Source organism: Vicugna pacos, chromosome 19, assembly GCF_048564905.1.
Source record: "Vicugna pacos chromosome 19, VicPac4, whole genome shotgun sequence".
Classification (NCBI taxonomy): Eukaryota; Metazoa; Chordata; class Mammalia; order Artiodactyla; family Camelidae; genus Vicugna; species Vicugna pacos.
Window position 1 is genome coordinate 17768443 of NC_133005.1, and position 21840 is coordinate 17790282.

A 21840-nucleotide genomic window follows, 5' to 3' on the forward strand; every position below is an offset into this window, starting at 1 on the left:
AATTGCTTTTTATTTTTCTGAGTGAAAATGAGAACCATCAGCAGCATTTCCAAAATTGGAACGTATTTTCCTACAATCAAGACTATATGGGGTTGGCTGGAGAGCTAAATAAGTTTGAAAATATTGCTCTTATTACTTTCAATGAGGAGGGTATTGTAGGATGTGATACAAATACATATTTTTTTGAGAAATAGCCTTTTTGTTCACTGCTGTAGGTTAACGGGTATGCTGCTTTGTGAAACTGGACAAAGACACACATTTCTTCCTGGGCTTACAAAATCATAGCCTTAAAATCATTTCCTTCAAGCACAAAAGATACTGAGCTGTAGAAAAACACAAATTTTATTAAACTATGAAGAAACGACATACGTATTCATCTCTTAGCTATGGATGCTCATGAAGATTCACATCACTATTAAGATATTCTTTTTCAATTCTAAGCCTGAACATTTTCCTGATATTTAATTTTTTCTGTTTCATAAGAGAGGGATATTTAAGTAGATACCAATTCCAACTTGGATAAAAAATTTAAAAAATAATTATTCAGTAGATGGAGCGTGAGGGGTTTTTAGGGCAATGAAATTATTCTGTATGATACTACAGTGGTGGCTCCACGTCATTATGCATTTGTCAAAACCCACAGAATGTACAACATCAAGAGTGAACCCTAATGTAAACTATGGACTTTGGTTGATAATAATGTGTCCATGTTGGTTCATCGATTGTGCCAAAGATGCCACGCTGAGGAGGGATGTTGAGGGTAGGGGAGTATACATGTGTAGATGGGGAGGGCTATGTGCAAACTCTGTATTTTCTACTCAATTCTGCTGTGAACCTGAAACCGCTCTAAAAAATAAAGTCTATTAATAAAACAAATAAGTAAAAATAATTATTCAGGGAAAGCACTGGCTTTTAGTTGCTTTTATGATCTGTGAACTTCAGATCAGAGAATCAATTCAGATTACTCACTTGTTTAGTGCTTACTATATAATGCTCAGTGTGGTATCATTAAAGCGAGGGACAGAAGGAGAAAGAAGGCACACACGATCTAGTGGGAAAAACAAATAGCTTATAAAAATAGTCCCTCCAAAATGACAATTAAGGACTCTTACTCGTAAGCTAGTCTATGATTAGTTTTGAGAAAATGAACAAGAATGAACTAAATTAAATGTGCAGCCAAGAAAGAACAAATATGAACTATTTAGCAAGCACTCTGTTTGGTCAAAGTAAATGCAACCCTCACTACTAGCAACCGGGCTTCCTAAAGCCCTATCTTACAAACACAGGACAAATAGCACCCAGTAATCGTCTATAAATACAAGATAAAACGGATATTAAGGGTTAGTGTTTTTAGAGAAAAAACAATACTTTCAAAATAAAATATATGTATCGGAAGTCATCCAAAAATTCAGAAATAATTAGTGTTTTCAAGTTAGGACAATTTCACTAGTAATTTGTTAGCAATTATATTAGAAGACACCTCAAGACTCTCTGAAAGTAAGATCTGAGGAGATCTTGTGGTCTGCCTGGTGATAACATTGTATAGAAACTTAACACACTACAATTCAATTTTTCAAAAAAAAAACCCAAATGCATTTATAATTTTTCTGTATGCAGCAGTAAACTCTCGGTCCCCACACTGCAGAGACAGTTTGATAAGTCTCCTATTTTACTGTTTAAAGCCAACTTCAACCCTCAGTCCCGATCGCGGTTCTCAGGGTGTGCGCTGCCCTCGTCCTCAGCAGGGTCCCTCAATCCAGCCACTGTCAGATTCCCAGGACTATCATCTGGTTAGAATTGGGAGGACTTGATAAGAAATCACCCTTCTTTGATAGCTATTAGTAGGTGTGGAACCTTCACCTCCCCATTTGTGACACAGGCCACCCCCAGAGGCTGTCCGCACCAAAACAACCTACGAATTGCAGGCAGACCCCAGAGCACCCACTCAGGATAAACATCCCTCTCTCAGTGACCTCCTTTGGAATAGCTCCTCCCCACCCCTCCACCTCCAGCTTCAGGACTAGCCCTTCCCTCCTGTTTCAAGTTTGTTCCTTATCACCATTTTGCATTCCTTGAACTACCAACTGTCAACCAAACGTGTGTTGGTGTTTTCTTGTTCATTTTGTGCTGTTGAAAATGAGCTTCATTTTACCTTCTGCCCAGCTTGGGCGGTGGGCAAGGGCCCTGGCTCACCACCCACTCAGGCACCAAGTCATGCTTGTGAAATCTTTCGGTAGCCCTTGACCCTAATGCTGTCCCCTGTATCTCTGAACTACCTTGAACCAGTATCTGGAGCCCCAGAGATGGCGAAGTCTGCTGGACTAGCTGGTGTCTCCTCTATTTCTTGGCTACTGGCTACTACTCAGGAGACTTCTAGAAAAGAGTCTGTAGTTATTTCCCCAACAGCATCATACACTAGAGCTCAGCTCAGGGGACACCCATACATAGAAATCCAAGAACTAAGATGTGATGGCATGGAGGTGATTTGTGGGGACAGACTGGTATCCACATGACCTGTACTATGGTTGGCTCTGCTCTTGTTTACTCCACCCACATTCAACCACAGCAAAGATGGGCAGCAAAAGAACTGTGAGTGTGTGGCACTGTCCACATGGGTGCTTGGGCTGTGAAAGGGAGTAACCTCGGGCTACGCTGTACACATACGAGTCTGCAGCCAAGTGAGATCTGTGGATTCTACAACGCCTTCCATCCTTGGAGGCAGAGATACATCACAGGACCACTGTCCTCCTGCAGCGTTCCAGTGTCAGTTAGTAGCCACAGATGGTACAATCTCCAAGTTGATACAGCGTGGAAATTACTTCATGGAAGCCAGTGTTTTACAAGCTCGTGTGAGTCTTAGAAATGCTCTTATCTTCTGAAATACATTCCAGTACTATCTTCTTGTTGAAAATACACTGCCTTGATCCACAGTCAAAATAAAAATATCTACATACAAATGGACAGTTTGGTGGCCTACAGCTGTTGTATGTTAATGTAATTTGTTCCAATTAGCATTCTAAAGCAGAGAAGGCAAAATGAACAAGTTGATAATAAAAGTAAAGATATTAAACAAATATGTGAATTTCATGGGCATACCATTCTGTACCACTTTAAATACATGCACTTCTTATTAACACATTAGCATTATTACCCCCAAATAGAGAATACGTATTTAGATTGGAGTTATAAAACCCGTTTCCCACAATGAAGAGTTAATGAAAACAGAAATTCCCAATTGCATTTATAATAAAGAATTAAGCATAACTGCCAGATGCAAAATTGGCTCAATAAACCACACAGTGAAGATTTTACAAGTATAACAGAATGAAGTTCATGAACTATCGGTACATAACATCCAAGCCATTTTGAGCATTGTTAATTTATGAAAAGAACCTGCTCAAATGAATACTTTGTATTTTTTGGATCATTACTAGGAGGAAAACTCCTTTTTTCAAAATTAATATTTCATAAAACCTTTATGCTTTCCATTATGAAGTTAGCAAAAATTACCAGGAAACTTCATAATCCAGACCCTTGAGGAAAAAAAATAATGAAAATTATAACTATTTAAAATATGTTTAATTTTAGAACTGCCTTCCTTAATAAGAATTAGAAAAACTGCTACGATTTCCCCAACATATGTAAAATTCTATGGCTGCAATTATAACTTGGAGTGATAAGACAGCATTGCACGTGTAAGAGCAAGTTCTCATATAATTTGTCCCTTGCCGTCATGTACCATTTGTTTAATTTTCCTGCATTTTTTTCAGGTGTTGCCTCTGAATGGGATGTCCGCCCTCGTGTATGCACTCAACACAAGTCCCATTGGCTCAGGGAAGCCTCATCTCAAACTGACATTTCCCTCATCTAATCTTTTTCTTTTTTCTTTTTTTGCTCACACTACCTATGCTCCACTGTTCAGCCTTTACTTTATGCTTTTCCATTACTCCAGAACTCAATTAACGCACTATTTGCACATTACTTATGAGTTAAACATGTGTATCTTCAAAATGTTTAGAGCAATGAACTCTTCATTTGCCACCATCAACGTTAGCACCATGCAAGGCACAAAGTGGTTCCTCAGTAAACCCTTGATCCTTCCTTCCCTTGCTGGAGTTTTAGCCCAGGGACGAGGATGCATCACTGCAGAATAGCTGGAACATATGCACAGCTGTCTCTATGGTAATGCAACGTCAATGATCCATTCTGTTTCCTTCAGATAACCTTTTTCTCAATAGATCTGAAGCTGGAAGCAAGTGATGAAAATTTTGGGAAAAAGCTGAGGAAAAACCACGACAAAGAGGAGCTAGAGAGAGAGCTGGAATTGCTCATGTAAAAAAGTACTAATCACAGGGAACTGGGTACCTTTTTTTCTGTCTTCTCCCTATTATTTCACATCATCCCAGATGCCTCAGGTTCATTCAAAGTACCATTCTGTCTGCCTGTATTGAGTCTTAATGTCAGGCAGAGGCCCAAACTATTAGACAGGATGGCGGCGTTCAATACCTTACAATTACGTTGCTGTGGCAACTTTCCAGGTTTGCCTCCCACTCAGCAGTGTGTCTGGAAATTGAATGCGCGTTGGAATGCTTGGGGAACTTTTTCAACTGTAGACTCCTAGTCAGTAGATCTGGATGGGGTCTCAGAGTCTATATGCCTAATAAGTTTACAGGTGCTGCTGATGCTTATGTCTGGAAGTTACTCATGAGATCCAGGCCCAAAGATTGTGATCCAGTTGGTCTGAGGTGGGCCCTGAACATCTATGTCTTTAGAACCTGCTGAGTCACCTAAAATAGTGCTTGACCTCACAGAAACTGGAATAGACCATCCTCTTACCAATAAAAATCCTTTTTGTATAATGCTGGTGTTTGAATAGTCCTTCATGGTAAGGAAATAATGTGACTGTGGAATCTTTGATCTCTGGCTTATATGATGAGGAGGATGCCTCCTTTGCAACATCTCAAGCCCTTTGTCATTTTAGTTTCCTCAACACTTTGAATAGCACACGCACATGCACACGCACACATGCACACACACACACACACACACACACACAGTGTAAGACAATGCCAAGTATTCTAAGGCCTGTCTACACAGAGTGGCCCAAGGATCCGCTGTGTCAGCCTTACCGAGGAGCTTTTAAGAAATGCAAAATTTGTCACTTCCCAATACACAGCACTGTTTATAAAACAGATAAACAGCAAGGACCTGCCCCATAGCACAGGGAACTATATTCAATTTCTTGCAGTAACATAAATGGAAAAGAATCTGAGAAGAAAATATACGTATGTATATGTAACTGAATCACTTTGCTGTACACCTGAAACTAACATTGTAAATCAACTACACTTCATTAAACCTTTTTTTAAATAAAAATTGTTTAAAAAAGAAATGCAAAAATCTCAGTCTACACCCGCAGACCCACTGAATGGAAATTTACATTTTTAACCTATTCTAAGGTGGTTTGTTCATTAAAATTTCAGAAGCAATGCTTAAGCGGAGACATTCTCTTACATGTTTTCAAATGATTCCCATTAAACCATTTCATAAAGGGGATACATCGACTATAGCGGCCAAAGCACTTAAGAAAATTAACCTTAGCCTCCAGCCAGAATGAGTAATATGTGGGGATGCAGGACTGGCTTCTTTTGTTTTGCTTCGGCGAGAGAAAACAGAGGTTACAGCAAGAAGCAGCACACTCATTCCTCAAGATCAACAGCTTTGCTGCATAAGGGCACATTCAGATCAGCTGTGCTGACCCGCATACCAGGGAGTAAATGATTGCCTTGTGGTTGCTCTAGGAATGAGCTACAGAGTCCACTGGAACATTTCTTTCTTTCCTTTCATCCCCTCTACAGTCACTTGACACCGTCTTTAAATCCCAGAAGCTGCTTTACTAGAAGGTCTGCCCAGCAAACACTTTTGCAAAAGTAACCATGAGTGGAAATGGGGCCCAAGATAACAGCTTGTGGTTGGTGCCAGAAATGACTGTAGCAGCCCTCAATGCAAAGTGTACCCCCCAGGCCAGCAGTGTCTGCATCATTTAGGAGCTTGTAAGAAATTCAGGATCTCAGTCCCCTGCAGTTTAACAAGATCCCCAAGAGATTCATACACATCTTAAACTTTGAGAAGCAGTGGTATGTGACATTGTGTTAGACACTGTCAGGCTAGAGGTGTGGAAAAGCAGCAACGTGCATGATTGTTAAGTCACAGAATTATTAATATAAGGTACCACGTGTGGGATGAAGATCTGTTCTTAAAGAAAAGATCATACATTCTCTACCATTTATCCCAGTATTAATTAATTCCACGTGAGCAGATTCCATTGGTATTAGATTATCCTACTAATTGTTTTTATACTGCACACAAACATTGCTCCTTAACAGATATTAATTATATCTTCTTAGATGCGATACACTCACCCAAACAGTCCATGTGGATACTTCACGTAGGCCAATTATCTCAAAAAATTAAAAATTCTGCAAGTCTCTCAACTTTGTTTTATCAAACAAGAGACGAGATATATTAAAACATAGCCTCTGAGCTTCAGCTCTCTGTTACTGGCTCTGTGGACTGAGCACAGCTTGAACTTCTCCAAGCGTCTGTTTTCCTGTGTACAAAACTGCAATAGTCAAGCCAGACTTTGTGGCTTGTTGCAAGCACATCTCTTTCGTTCTTCATTATTTCTTCAGTAGAACAGGTAAGCCCCATAAAATGGTTTTCAAACAAATGAAAATGTGAGAGAAAAAAAAAAACCCTTCCTGGCACATGATAGATAAATATTAGTTTCTCTTAGTAATTGAACGTTTTGCATGGAGGAACTTCGGATTCCAAATATAGCATTCCATTCTGAATTCATATGCCCCACGATTTGTCCTTGCTAAATATGCTAAAGAATACACACGTGTGTGTGCGCACATACATATGCATATAGTCATCTTTTTTAAACAACTCTCTGTTGTTACTAGATGTCTCGAGGCTTTTGTTTAATCAATGTTTGATCGTGCCTGGCCAACTTCAGGCGGAAGCAGTGATGTCCCGAGGGATGCGCGGCGATGAAGTTGGTCTGGTCCTGCAGGGAAGAGTATTTTATCCCTGAAATTGTTTAGCATTATGATAATGAAGAGTAGACCAACTTTGGTCACACTTATAATTATTTCAAAATTCTTTATAGACAGTGCACCTCTTCATTGCCTGATCCCAGGACCTCCCAACCTTTGCCAATCACCCAAGGCCCAGAAATGGCAAATTGCAGTCCCAGCCTGACGCAGAGTAAGGAACCCCAAAGCATCATTGGCCCTGGTGCTCAAGCATGGAAGGGAAGCCTCAGTGGGGCACCATCACTGTTCTGCACACAGACCCTTAGGACGGTCAACAGCAATGCCCATCCTGCTGCCCGCTGACCGTTCCCCCTACCCTTCTCCCTCTCCTTCGCTTTTGCCATCTATAAACTTGTCAAGCATGCTCCCAGCCCAAGGCTTCTGCCCCTGCTGCTCCCTCCCACCTGCAATCTTCTTCTCCCCAAATTTCCATATATATATATTTTTCCCCTTACTTTCTTAGGTCTCTCTCTGCTTAAATGTCATATTCCCAGACTATCTTTTTCCATGACATGCCATTCTCCCACCCCCTCCAGCACTCCACCCATCCTTATTCATGGCATTTAGCTCCTGCCTGACATTAGATTACATTTTTATTTGCTTATTATCTATAAGGAGAGAATTTTTATTTTATTCATGGCTAAATCTCCAGCACCTTGGTCACTATCAGGCACACAGCAGGTGGTCATTACTGCTAAATAACTAAACAAAAACCATCTCCATATTCTGCCCTTCTTTGCCACTTGGGATTGGAATGAGCTGAAGGCCATCATGACATTCCTTCCTAGCCTCCAGTACACACTCAGGTGAGAGACTGACGGGAGGCAAAACCACAGTTCTTTAATCCAGCAAGTTCTCCTCGAGGCATCAGTGGTACTCTGGAGCACAGGATCCTTTCCTGTTTTTAAAAATAACGCGCATGTATCCACTTGAGAAGAAAGTTACGACACGGTACCAATGAGATTAAAATTCTTTACCAGGTTTACGTACTGCTGCTGGCTCCAAGGACCAGGCTGCTCCAATTGCCAGCCTCCCTGGGAATCAGCTTCGGGAATGATGACATCATGCCTTAGCTCATCTGAGTCTCACTTTCTCCCATGAGCAGTTCAGACAATTACCAATTACATGATGCCATTTTCCATTTCAAAAAGGAGGCCAGGGTGCCTGGATAGAGCTTTATTTCCGTTAGCATACGAGAGCTGTGGCAGGCTGCTTGATCTTCCCGCTAATGGTACCTGTTCGAATGATACCTAACAAGGCTGGGCTGTCAAAATCCATTCTCTAGCCACGTGTGATGCTTAGCTTCTCAGTCTAATGTTATAAGGCGATTCCAGAGACAGAAAAATGAGCTGGTTATTTGTCTTGTACATTGAGAACTGAGCCTTTGCTTAATAAAATCTGCCTTCCAGGAATGCCAAAACCATCTCTGAAGCAATTTGAAAAGAACTTAATAAGGAAATTACTTAAAATGTTGTATATTCATGATCAGGCTTGATTTAAATGTATAATTAATGTGCAAGGGTAATTTTGTTTCCTTTAGAGATAACTAACTCCATTTCAGGACTCTAATTAATTAATTAATTAATACCATAAGTACAAAAAAAGCAAATATCCAGAGATGGTTGTGGCAGCGATGGTTGCATGTTCAACAAACAAACAAATAAACCCATTGCCTTTTTTAGGCATCTGGTTGGATGACATGTCCCAGGGGGAAGGTGTGGCCAAGTGAGTGACTTCGAGCCAGCAGGGTAGGAGCTAAAGTGTGTATCTTCACAACAACCTGCCTCTGGTGACCCTCCATGCGTTCTTCTCTATTGGACTGATGCAGCCTCGTGGAGTAAATTGCAAATCCCTATTTGAAGGTGACGGGCCTACAAAATGGAAGGATCCTAGATCTGTAGATCATGGTTTCAAAGAGAACAGTCCACTGTAAGGAACATGTTGTAAACAATGAAGCAAACTTCTCTAGTGTTAAGTTCCTGAGACTTGGAGGTTTATCTTTTCCAGCAGGTGGCATCACAGAAGACACTACCCCCTGCTCCTCATCCTTCTCCTCCAAAATGTCTTTATAATCCAGTGCTCTGATCTGTCTTTCTTTACTTACCCAAGATAATTGAGTGATTGCTATAAGATCTTAATGATAAAGAAAAATTTTCTGTTCCAGAGAGTCACTCTACAAAATGATGCTATATCTGAAGTCAGACTAAGTTTTATCATATCAGTTTAGCTGGTTGAGATGACTTTAACTATTATATCAGGGGTGGGTTTACACACCATGCCTTCTACCTACCAATAAAACTAAGCAACCACCAGAACGCCATCCCTGGTACTGTGGGCACAAAAATAAAGTGAGTAATAAATGAAATAAGGAAAATGAAATACAATAATAATGAAAGAAAAAAAAAACACCTTTCTTCTGAGTTATGTGTAGTGGTTTAAACTGGCCCCAAATAAATTCCACAGAGGCCTGCAAACAGTGATGTCTTTATAATCAAGTTATCTGCGCTTAATTTGCCTTGAAACAAAAGTTCAACCACTTTGCCAAAAGTAAAACAAAAAAGAAGAGCTAAATTTCCATTGCTAGTATCCGTAGGGGAAAATTTTTAAATGATCATTTTTGCATTTATTATGAACATGGAATCACTTAAAAATCTTTTCTATCTTCAACTCGAAGCAAAATTTATCTTTTGTGGTTCTGGAGATAGCAGTAAGACAGCCAGGAACAACTGAACCCTCAATTCCTGTCCCCAGAAATAGCTTCATAATCTATATATTTACGAGAAAACATCAGATTCACCAAAAATACAAGCTAAATGAGAAAATTCCCTAGAATTATAGTGGTTCCATTAAAGAAGTTATTACTCTAATTTAACAGAGAGAGAGACACTAAACCAGCTAGAACACAGCCCATAAGAGGAGGGCTGTTCCAAGCTTGCGCCTTGAAGAGCAGCATGTGTTAAATTTAGAGCTCTTTGAAAGACAGAACAAAGAAGGCTTGCAAAATCCAGTTCACCTAGCAGGGGGTCAATTATGAACTCTAGTGAAAAATCAACATGCCAGCGAGCGGAGAGGAATCACAAACTGTCTCAAATATTCCCAGGTTTTTTTCCTCTTTCTATTTAATTAATGTTAATTTCCATTTGGTAAAATGTCAGGCTCCTTCCAATATTCATCCTGAGTTTGGAACAGGCAACTTACCCATCGCTGTTTCTCCATCTGACCATCATCTCTGCCCCAGTGTCACAATCAGAGCTCTCAATGGCCCTACTCTTTCTTGTAAATGTCTTTAAAGCAATGCTTCCCTGAGTATGTTCTATAGAACACAAGTATCAAAACGAGGTTATTGGGGAAAAAAGAGGGTTTTCAGTAGTCCCCTCTATCCATACTTTCATTTTCTTTGGTTCCAGTTTACCTCTGGTCAACCACGGTATGAAAATGCTAAATGTAAATTTCAAGAAATAAACGATTCATAAGTTTTAAATGGCCGCGATTTTGGGTAGTGTAATGAAATTTCAGCTATCTTGCTCCACACCCCCTACCGCCCACCCCTGTCAGGATGTGAATCACCCTTTTTGTCCAGGATGTTCAGCCTACCAGTCACGTGGTAGCCTCCATGGTCATCAGATCAACTGTCTTAATATCGCAAAAACAGTGTTCAACAAACCCCTATTTTACTTAATAATGGTCCCAAAGCACAAGAGTGGTGATGCTGGCAATTCACATATGCCAAAGAGAACCGATAAAGTGCTTCCTTTAAGTGAAAAGGTAAAAATTCTCAACTTAATAAGGAAAGACAAAAAAAAATGTATGTTGAGGTTGCTAGGATCTACAGTAAGAATGGATCTTCTATCTATGAAATTGTGAAGAAGGACAAAGTAATGTTTGCTATTTTTGTTGTCAGACTGCAAACATTACGGCCACACTGTGTGAAGAGTGTACAGTTAAGTCAGAAAAGGCGTTAAATTTGTAAAAGGAGATCTGAGACAGAGAAAGACAGCATTCTTGTAACTTTTATTACAGTACATTGTTTTAATTATTCTATTTTATTATTAGTTATTATTGTTAACCTCTTACTGTGCCTAATTTATAAATTAAGTTATATCATAGATATGTGTGTATAGGTAAAAACTTTATATATATATATAAATACATAGGTTTCAGGCATCCACTAGGGGCTCTTGGGACGTATCCCCGAGGATAAGGGGGGAATACTGTAGACTGGAGCCCAGCCTCCACCCAGAACACTTACAATGTTTATTTACATATTAAACGTTCAAGGAAACTCTTTAGTTAAGACAGTGCATTCTATTTATTGAGTCTAAGGTTCTCCAGACTTAGTAAGCTACAGAATCTTTTGCTGTAATGCCTAGTTACATAAAATGCAACAATTTGGGAAATGGCACCATTAAATATAGTCCAGAAAATACGAATTAATTACTATATTAAAATCAATATGTAGGTTGCAATGATATCTTTGTAACTAGTGATGGGTTCAGGACACACCACCCCAAAATACGGCACCTTGGCATATTGAATATTTTAAAATAAAGGAGTTTGAGAAAATAGCAGAAAGGGTGAGGTCATTATGAACGTCCCTGAAAAAGGTCACAGAACTCTCCTAAGTGGGAGGTGCCCTCCCTACACCCGGAGGAAAGGAGCATCCTTATCTCCAAAGAGCTGGACTGCTCCAAAGGGACGCCCAGAAGGTTCTGAACAAATAGGCCTTGCTAAGTTTGCCCCAGTTTATTGGACTTACCTTGTACTCCTGGACCTATCATATTTCTCTACAACTATCTCCTTCTCAAATCTAGCATAAAAATCCTTAGGCTTAATTCTTTCTTCAGGGCTTCACTTTCTAATGAAGGCTCTTATGTCGTGTAAAACTTACTTTAAATAAATGTGTATGCTTTTCTCCTGTTGATCTCTCTCTGTCAGTTTAACTTTCAGGTCCAGCCAGGGACCCTAAGAGGGTCAAAGAAAACTTCCTCCTCTACACTAGTAAACCAAATATTAACCTGTCCCTAACTGGTGAAACTTAGTTGTCATGTTTGCAAGTAATTCACACTATTTAGTTCCCTCTCCTCCCCCGTTTCCCCTTTCTTTCCTTCCATTGTGGTCATTTCACTGATTGTTCACTTTTAACCTGCAGCAAACGGTTAAGAAAACAAGAGCAAAACAAACCAACCTACAAAAAAGACTCAACTTTTACAATTCAATTATAAGTACACTTGACTCAATTTTTAAAAAGTGAGCAAAAGATCTGAATAACATTCCTCCAGAGGAGATGTGCAAATGGCGAACAAGCACCTGTAAAGATACTCAACCACTAAGAGGAGGTAAATGCAAACAAAACCACAGTGAGATACCGCATCACACCCACTACAATGGCTTTACACAAAAAGGCACATAATGACAGGTGTTGGTGAGGATTTGGAGAAACTGGAACCACCGTGCACTGCAGGAAGGAAGTGAAACGGTGCAACTCTTTAGGGAAACAGCCTGGGGCTTCCTTAAAGCTTAAACATAGTCACCACGTGATGCAGGGAGTCCATTTCTTATTATACACCGGAGAGAAAGGAAATAAGAGAGGCGGTGAAGACAGGACAGCTGTAAATGCTTCAGAACTGACTGACTCAGTCCTCAAATTTAGGAGTTTGAGCAAATCCTGAGAGGGATACTTAAAATAAAACCCACACCTGGAGACATTCTAGTGAAACTGCAGAATACCAAGGACAACATGGGAATATGAGAGTCGGCCAAAAGAAAAAATCAATTTCAGAAGGAACAACTGGATGGACAGCTGAATTGTCAACAGCTACAGTGAGCACCAGACTACGGGAGGGTCTTGTCAAGTGCCAAGAAGCAACAAGTGTCAACATGGAACCACACCCAGAGAACCTAACCTTCACTATAAAGGGTAAAAGGAGGTTATTTACATTTAAAAAAAAAAAAAAAAGGGAAAATGATTAACAACAGATCCTCACTAGAGGAATTCATACAGAATGCTCCAGGCAGAAGGAAAATAATTCCAAATGCAAAGTCAGAGATGCCAGGAGAGATAACTAAAGAATTAGTAAACATGGGAGTGAATTTAAATAAGCATTGGTTATATTAAAAAACTACTCTGTGTGGTTGAAGAAGATAAAAGTAAATACTGGCTAATAGCTGAAACTTAAATGCTTAACAGATTTTTGTTATTTAAGACAAGCATAAAGATGTTGATTAAATAAAAATTAAGCAAGGAGGGAGGGCATGGCGCAAGTGGTAGAGCACACGTTTAGCGTCCACAAGGTCCTGGGTTCAATCCTCAGTACCTCCCCTAAAGGTAAATGAATAAATCTAATTACTTCCCCACCAAAATGAATTTTAAAAAATTAAGTATAATGCTAGAATTTCCAGGGTCACCAAGAGATTAGAAAAAAAGAAAAACGCCTTCCTTTGTAGACACCTCAATTTAAGGCGGCAAATGAACACAATATGAAAAAATGTTTTAAAAAATCAGTATGCAATTTCCAACCAGTGCCACAGGAAGAAGAGAAAATAATTAAACCTGGAAAGTTGAGACAGACGTAGAGCAGTGAAACATGAATGACTGTAGCTAACTGCATCAACGTAAATAAATTTCAAGTAGCGTTACTGAATGAAAAATCAAGTTTCATGAGAATGTATACAACATGATTCCATTTATATTTGGTGTGATTTTTTTTTAAGGATCTTAAAACATGTAAAATTAAGCAAAGTATATTTAGAGCTGATTGGTATGTAGTAGGACTATAAAGAGAAGGATGGGGAAAATTGAGCAGGAAATTCATAACGGGGTTACTGTGATGGGGAAGAAAAGGAGGGGGTTGAGGTGGGGGATACAGCAGGTTTCTAAAGTAGGGGAAGCTGGCGGGAGTCATATGCATACTCATTTTACCAATATTCTTTGCATCTTTTTTTAAAATATATTTTTATTGAAGTATAGTCAGTTTACAATGCTGTGTCAATTCCTGGTGGACAGCATAATACTTCAGTCATATAGGAACATACATATATTCATTTTTATATTCTTCTTAAGCATAAGTTACTACAAGATATTGAATATAGTTATGTTGAACTATATTCAGTATCTTTTATATTTATTATAAACATTTCAGTATATAGTCAATATACAAATAAACACACACACACAACAGTATGTTGTTCTGTGTCAGGTAGGATTACTCCTGGAAAAAAAAAAAATGCCTTCATTTGTAGAAACCCCAGTACAAGGAGATAGCAAAAAAAATTACAAACAAAACATGATCTGAAAAAAACCCCCAAAAAACCAAAAAACAAAAACCTAAAACATCAGGATAAGGAGGTGCCCAGAAATGCAAGTGCATTGGAGATAAGAACTAAGGGCAGTTTTTCCATCACTGGATGGAGAAGTTAAATGGCTTCGAGATAATGATCTTCAAGTATTTGGGTGCCTTTATTACAGTCAACTGGTTAGATGGATCCAAGGGAGAAGCTAGCACCAAGCCAGGACAATTCATGGAGACTTCTAGATTAAGGCTCATTAAAGGGAAAACATTCTGCTTTCTTTCTCAGACATGGTCCAAAGGTGAAATGTGGAAACTTAAGACAGGACGAAGTCTTTGCCTGAGGACACCTTTAGGCTTCTTGTGAGGATTTTGGGTATTAGATAACTCTTGGAACATCTTATCTTCAAGCCACAGATATTATAAAAACTTCCCTTTGGGTCACTTTATACCTCACAGAAACAGCTCTCTTGCTTTAAAGGGATCAAGTTTTCAGAGAGATTGAGTTTCCAGACAGATCAGATTTTCAGTAAGAGAGATCAAGTTGTATTCTACTTTTTACAGTTTCCTGGTCATATTTTATATCACTGTGGTCATTTTTCACACCCTATTTTTAACGTTAGCCGATGATTCTCTGGTTTCCTCTTCAACTGTGAAACCACTAGTTACAGATGTTTGACTCGGAAGTAACATACATGGTTTCCTTTCTCTTACACAACAAGATGCCTGCAGGTTTGCAGGGCTGTTCCAGGTGTTTAGGGTTCTGGGTTCTTTCTGTCCTTCTGCTCTGACATTTTCACCCTGTCGATTTGGTCTCTCTGGTCCCAGGACGCCCAGGATGTTTACTAGACCTCCAGTTCTCATTTATTTGAGGTTGGAGTAACACAGAAAGGTGTTCTCACAATTCTGTGCCTTTTTATTTATGGAAGGAGGTTTTCCCCGGTTGTTTTCTGCATATTGGCCAGCGGTAGTTCATGGTGGATCACATTTGGGAGGTGATTAGGGAAATCAAGTATTTTACATCGAAGCCTTAAGGTTCAGGGAGGCAAGAGAGAAAGCTCGCAGCAGAAGTGCTGAGAGTGAAGAGTTTAGATCGATTTTCCTGCCATAAAAACTCAGACCTAACACCGCATTGGTGCAGGGTCTAGACAGTTAACATATCATGTTGGCTTTTCCCTTTTTCCAGATTGGCTGATTTACTTTCAAACAGAAAATCAAGCTTGAAGGCAAAAGGTCTCTAAAGAAACACTGATGAATGCATGTAGGAGTTGAACTCACTTGTAATATCAAGTTTTAAACAAAACATTTAAATTGTTTAAGAATATATGAAAGCAGACAGCTACATTACAAGCTATGAACACTTTAAATAAGAAACATAAAATCAATCTGTCCTCTTTCAGAAATGTCTTGATTTGTCTTAATCAATCATTCTTAAATCATTCTGGTGAAGCTCCCAGTTCAACCCATTTATAAATCATGATTGTACAAAGGTCACTGGATGGCTGCTCTTTGCCATCACCAGTAATAAGGCGGCCGTTAATATTTTCAGAACTCAACACATCCAAAAATAGGAAAAGAGCTTGAAGGTTTATTCAGCCTTAGCATCAACTCAGTGATTTTATACAGTAAAGTGTTTAGAACGGTGCTTTGCACACTTGCTAAGTGTTAGCTATTGTGATTTTTCTTATGCCCAGGAAGTAGGCAATGCTTGAGATTTATATAGACACATATATAAAGAGGGTGTGAAAAAACAAAGAAGATTATCCCAAAACCAATCTACTAAAAAAAAAAAACACAAAGAAATATGTCCTTTATTTGCTTTATCACTAATAAACAAAGTGGGGAGGGTATAGCTCAAGTGGTAGAGCACATGCTTAGCTTGCATGAGGTCCTGGGTTCAATCCCCACTAACCCCTCTAATAAACACTAAATAAACCTAATTACCTCCCCCCATCAAAAAATAAATTAATAAACTTTATCACTAGTAAACAAGTGGGAAATTAGGTATTTGGCAAGTTGGAAAGGGGTATTTTTAAGATAAGATAGATTCATATGATTCCAATCAGACTTAGCAAGACATTTATGACCCATTTTTATTAGAGAATTAAACAGCACCAAATCCCGAAACAAAAATGTTATTTTTCCACATAAAATAAAATTCAGTGCAATACAGGAGAAGAAACTTGCTAAAGCTGTCCTCCTTGACCATCAGAACTGTTTTCTCTACAGGAGAAAAGATACAAAACTGCACATGGTTTTGTGTGATTATTTTCCCTCCCAATTAAGACTGCGGTCCTGTCCACATAAGGCATCTTTCTATATTGTTTTACCAAAAATATAAATATTTAGGGGAGGGAAAGAACACATGCTCACATAACAACAAAAACTTGCATTCGTAGAGCAAAGATCACTTGAAAAAATTATTTGGCAAAATTTCATGTGAGTAGCCCAGCCACCCTGTGAGGTAGGTATCACCATAATCGTGGTTGCGATTCTGAGATGAACAAATTGATGCTGAGAGGGATTAAGTGACTTGTCAGAAATTATCCAGTGATTGGTGGAGGCAGAACTACCTACCCACCGTGCCTTACAGCTTTAAAGTCAAGTCATTTTTATTACATGATGGCACTATAAATCTGCTCCCGTAACTGTGGACGAGATCTCTTACTAGGAATGTCACTTATATGCACACATAATGTTCTCTGCCCTGTGCAAGATGCTGGAAGTGCAGAGATAAGTAAGACGAAGCCTTCGATCTTGAGATCATCCTCCTTGAAATTGAGGAAAGCCAATAAACTATAAAGACTTAATATTAAGTCCTCTAGCACAGTCAAATATGGTAGGTAGCTACTGAAATATAAACTAATTAAAATTCAATAAGATAAAATTTCAGTTCCCAGTTAATAGCCACATTTCAACTACAAAGTAGCCACGAGTGGCAAGTGACTACTGCTTTGGACAATGCAGATATGGAATACTTCCATCACTGCAGGAATTTGCATTAGAAGGCACTGATCTAGGGACTTGTTACTCAAAGTGTGCTAGCAGCATCTTCCTCATCACCTGGGAGCTGTCAGAAATAATCTCAGGCACCAACCTAGACCTACTAAGTCAGAACAATCACAAGAAACCCCCGTGATTCATGTGAATGTTAAAATCTTAAATGGGATGCTTCAGAGAAAAGCTTCAAGAGCTTTCCCCAAATGCTCAAACTAAGTAAAATATGTGAGCTGGTGGGTGGTTGAGTGCAACAGTGAGGAACATTTAGCAGAATATAGAGGACTTTACATTCAGAGCAAACACTAAAAGATCAAAAATAAAGACAACGTATGTTCCTATATGACTGAAGTATTGTGCTGTATTCCAGAAATTGACACAGCATTGTAAACTGACTATACTTCAATAAAAATATATTAAATCAGTGGAAAAAAAAAGATTTACTAAAGAGGTCCTCAGAAGTCTGGCATAAAGAGTGGAAAAGGAATGCCAGGGAAAAGAAGAAATGGCTTTAGGGCTCTACAGGGAAAACAAAAGGGGCATAAGAGATGTCACTTGTCCATTTATTGAATAAGTGGTTTTGGTACTCTTAACAATATAATTCTTAATATAATTCTATACTGTTAGTAGTTGCAAGAAGGAGTAATGGAGTATGACTAAAAGTTGGATTAGAATAAAGACACAACACTGTTAAAAAAAAAAAAAAAGACCAATGGTCATCAAATATGGATGACCACTGACACACCAGGCATCAAACAGAGACTTTGCTCATGTTAAAGTGATCACTTCTTTTGGACAGAGATTTTTTTGTACAGTGCTGATAACGCATTCACGTTGTGTTTTGATAAATGTTTGAGAAGAGGGAATGTTTCCAGGGAACCCCGAGCAGGCAGAACAGTCTACAAGAGGAGTTCACACAGCACTGAAGGTGGATGCACTGCGTGTCGGTACAGATGGTCACGTATCTAAAAATGATATTCTGAGCCAGGTGTAAGAGGATCGCTTCTCAGCTCTCTGGGAATACCAGGGAAGTAGTCCTGGAGTCCCTTCTGACTGATCCTGGATGATGTCAAAATGTAACTATAGCCAGAAAGTCTAGAAAAATGCTATTAATGACCAAGAAAGATTCAAGAAGGTACGAGAAAACAGAACTCACCCAGGTAATATCTATGTCACTGCCTCATTCCAATCTTGAGTATGCGAGAATGATTTCTACCATTTTTTCTATTAGCCAAGAAGAATGACAACAAAAATCTGCACAAATAAGTCTTTTCTATCCACAGAGACCTAATTGGTTCAGGAAGACAAAACATTAGTTCACAAACAACTTCTGAGCTAAAAATTGCCACTGAAATTGGCATAACATGAGCATATATTCAGTTGTCTCATATTGACATTCATCAGTTTGGGGGACGATATTACACAGTAACTTGATTACACCTCTTTCCCTAATTCTGCGAAATTCTATTGGTGAACACACCCTCATTCATCACCCCATGGCAATTTCCAGAAACCCTGAGAGTTGTGCCATCTGAAGTGGTGGTTTGTGAAATAACCTTGAACACAGTGGGGAAATGTTGAATGTCACAGTCTTCATGGTGTGCAATGGTTTCAATGATCTGAGGTCCCTGGAGGTTCCTGGAAGGATCCTACTAGATAATTTACATGGTCACGTTTTTCATGAGCATCATAATAGTCACATTAAAAACATTAGTTTGTTTAAACAACAGCACGTACCTCTTTCATATAAAGCATGCACCAATTCTTCTTTAAGAACACTTGAAATCTTACACTGTATGAGGACACTCATTAGTGTCCCTAAACCAAACCTGCCCACAAAATTTAAGTGACTATTACCTGATAACAACAATAAATGCAGCTGCAGCACATAGCAGGTTAGAGTCTCAAGCACCAAGTTTTAAAGGACCAAACCACAAAAGTAATTAAGCACTCAACATTAATAATTCATCATATAATGATTCTCCAGGAAAATACATTAATCCCTGTCCAAAGAATATGACTGAAAGAAAAAAATGACTTCCATGCAGATGCACATTCAGACCCAATACAATTACTATGCAAATGCCTGGAGACAAAATTAACTTGCTTAGCCAAAACTTTCCCTTGGAGATGAGTAGACAGATTTCTGTGATTTAGCTGCATAAGTGATTTTTGGTTCACACTGTAGCCCATTGTTTTTCTACACAGATGGATGTGAACAAATACCACCATCACCTCCTCCTCTGCAAATCCATCACATTCTTTAGAGACTCCAGCTTCTAAATTGTCTAATAGCATCAATGTAGCCTTATGCCTCCATGTAAAAGCAATTCACATCTTATTCTACACTGGCTTTTAATTCTATTGAAATGGAATCCAAACATTTCATAGAGTAGACACCGTGTCATTAGAATATTTGGGAGAGTGTCAAGCTCTGTACAAACAGTATTTCATTCATCTACGTGATCTCCTTTCTGGAATGGATAGCATGTTATTATCTTTGTTTTTAAGGGGGAAAAATTAGCTTTGAAGGTCAGCTTCTTTACCTGTGAAGGAAGAATTTACATAAGCGTCCAGAACTACAGTCTTAAATGTCTTTCATCCCAGGCAGGTAGGGAAGCAGGCCATATCAGATAAGCAATAGGGATGGACTGCGGAACTTGAGGAAACCATGCTCCCATGTTCCTGTGTCATCTAAGGATGGTGCGATCCCATCGTGTTTAAGGTTGAAGGCTTGGGGCATTCCCTTGGGCAGGAAATCTGCTTTCACTTGGAATCAGCACAATGAGACCTACGGGGAAGCTTCCTTTTCTATGTACTAAGAAAGGGACACATAATCTGTTGAGAGACAAAGAAGCTAGGACATTTGAATTTTATCATTAAGCTGGAAGAGGAGAGAGTGGACACTTACTAAGATGAAATGTCAATTGACTCATTCAGCAAACACTGACTGACCATGAGAGACTGAACATGCCAACAGGCATATACAATAGAACTCTGACCACAACCCCTGTGATAACCAGCCAGAAGCCAAACCACAGCCTCTCTCGTAACTAGACCAGAAGCAAAATCAGAAGCTCTGCAGCAACTGGCCCCAAACAGTCAAGATCTAGTCAGTGACTTCCATGTCTCCTATTTTTGTCCTCACCCTCCTTCCAACTCAGGACCAATCAGAGAAAGCAAAGTATGCTTCCCAAACCAACTACATCAGATGCCCACTTCCAGTTAGCCCAGCTCCAGCGTGCCCACGCCAAAAGCCTCCAGGGAAGCCCACCTAAAAACTTCCCTTTGTTTTACTGTAAAGGTTTCCTATTCTTTTGCTTGCCTTTGAGTCTCTGCCAAGTGCAGGTAACTGCTGCTGACAGCCCTGCAGGCTCTAAACGAATAGCTTTTGCTTATTTTCATTTGTGTGGCCCTCATTTACTTCCACAAACATATATTAAAAACAACTTCAATAATTGATCCAGTAAGTGGATTTCACAAAGAGCAAAGGCACTGAGGGCCATGCACAAGCCGGCATGTCAAGGTGAGTACTGGTGGCTGAGTGTGTCTGGAGGATAGAATGTGTGTGTGTGTGTGTGTGTGTACTTGGGAACACAAGCATGAGATGACTTTGAGCAAAAAGGCCAGGAAAATCATGGAGGATATTAGGTGACACACTGGCAAGTCTATAAGTTTATCCTCTACTTATGGGCAACTGTGAAACAAATTAAATAGGGAACTAATGGGATTTAACATGAATTTCTGAAATGTTACTCTAGCAGCAGGATGAAAGATGAATGGACAGCAGGCAATCCATGAGGTGAGTATGTCTAAGAAGTCATCTCTGTGGTCCAGATGAAAGATGCTGCAGAACTAAATATTGGCAGTGAGGACAGAATAAGAGAAATGATATGTATGTAAAAGACACGCAACTGACAAATGGGGTTAAAAGAGGACAACTGAGAGTCACTCCAGGTTTCTAGGTGGCACGCTTACGGAGAAGAGCAAGTTAGGAAGTCAGTCACAACAGCAACTAAGAACAGCTGCTAAGTGGTGGAGCTGGGACACAAGGTCGAGGTGACATCTGGAAGGCTCATGGTACCAAACTCAACGTGTCATGTCCCAGGTAGACTCAGACACCAAATGACAGTGCACAGTGCTCCACACCTGAACTCTCCCAGTACATTTGCAAAGGACCATGAACCTCATCAGGAGGTCCTTTTGCAGGTGGAGATCATGTGGATGCAAAAATACATGACTGTATAAAAGAATGATGGGTTAAGGAATCGAACAACGGAGGATAATTTTGAATAAAATGTGCCTTAAGTGAAGAAAGTAAAATGAGTTTTCCCTTCCATATATGTTAAACCCCTTCTTGTATATTAGATGCTATTTACTTTTCCTTACGTAAATTGTGTACTTTGAAAAGTAGGAAATGCATCCCTTAAAAGAAAAACCTACTCCTTACCCGCTAC

At 39.3% G+C, this 21840-nt stretch overlaps 1 protein-coding gene across 2 annotated transcripts in view; it reads right to left on the minus strand.

The window, feature by feature from the left end:
* Positions 1–21840, minus strand: part of PLCB1 (phospholipase C beta 1) — a 638677-nt gene that overhangs the window by 337146 nt on the left and 279691 nt on the right. The gene's annotated exons all lie outside the window — the stretch shown is intronic.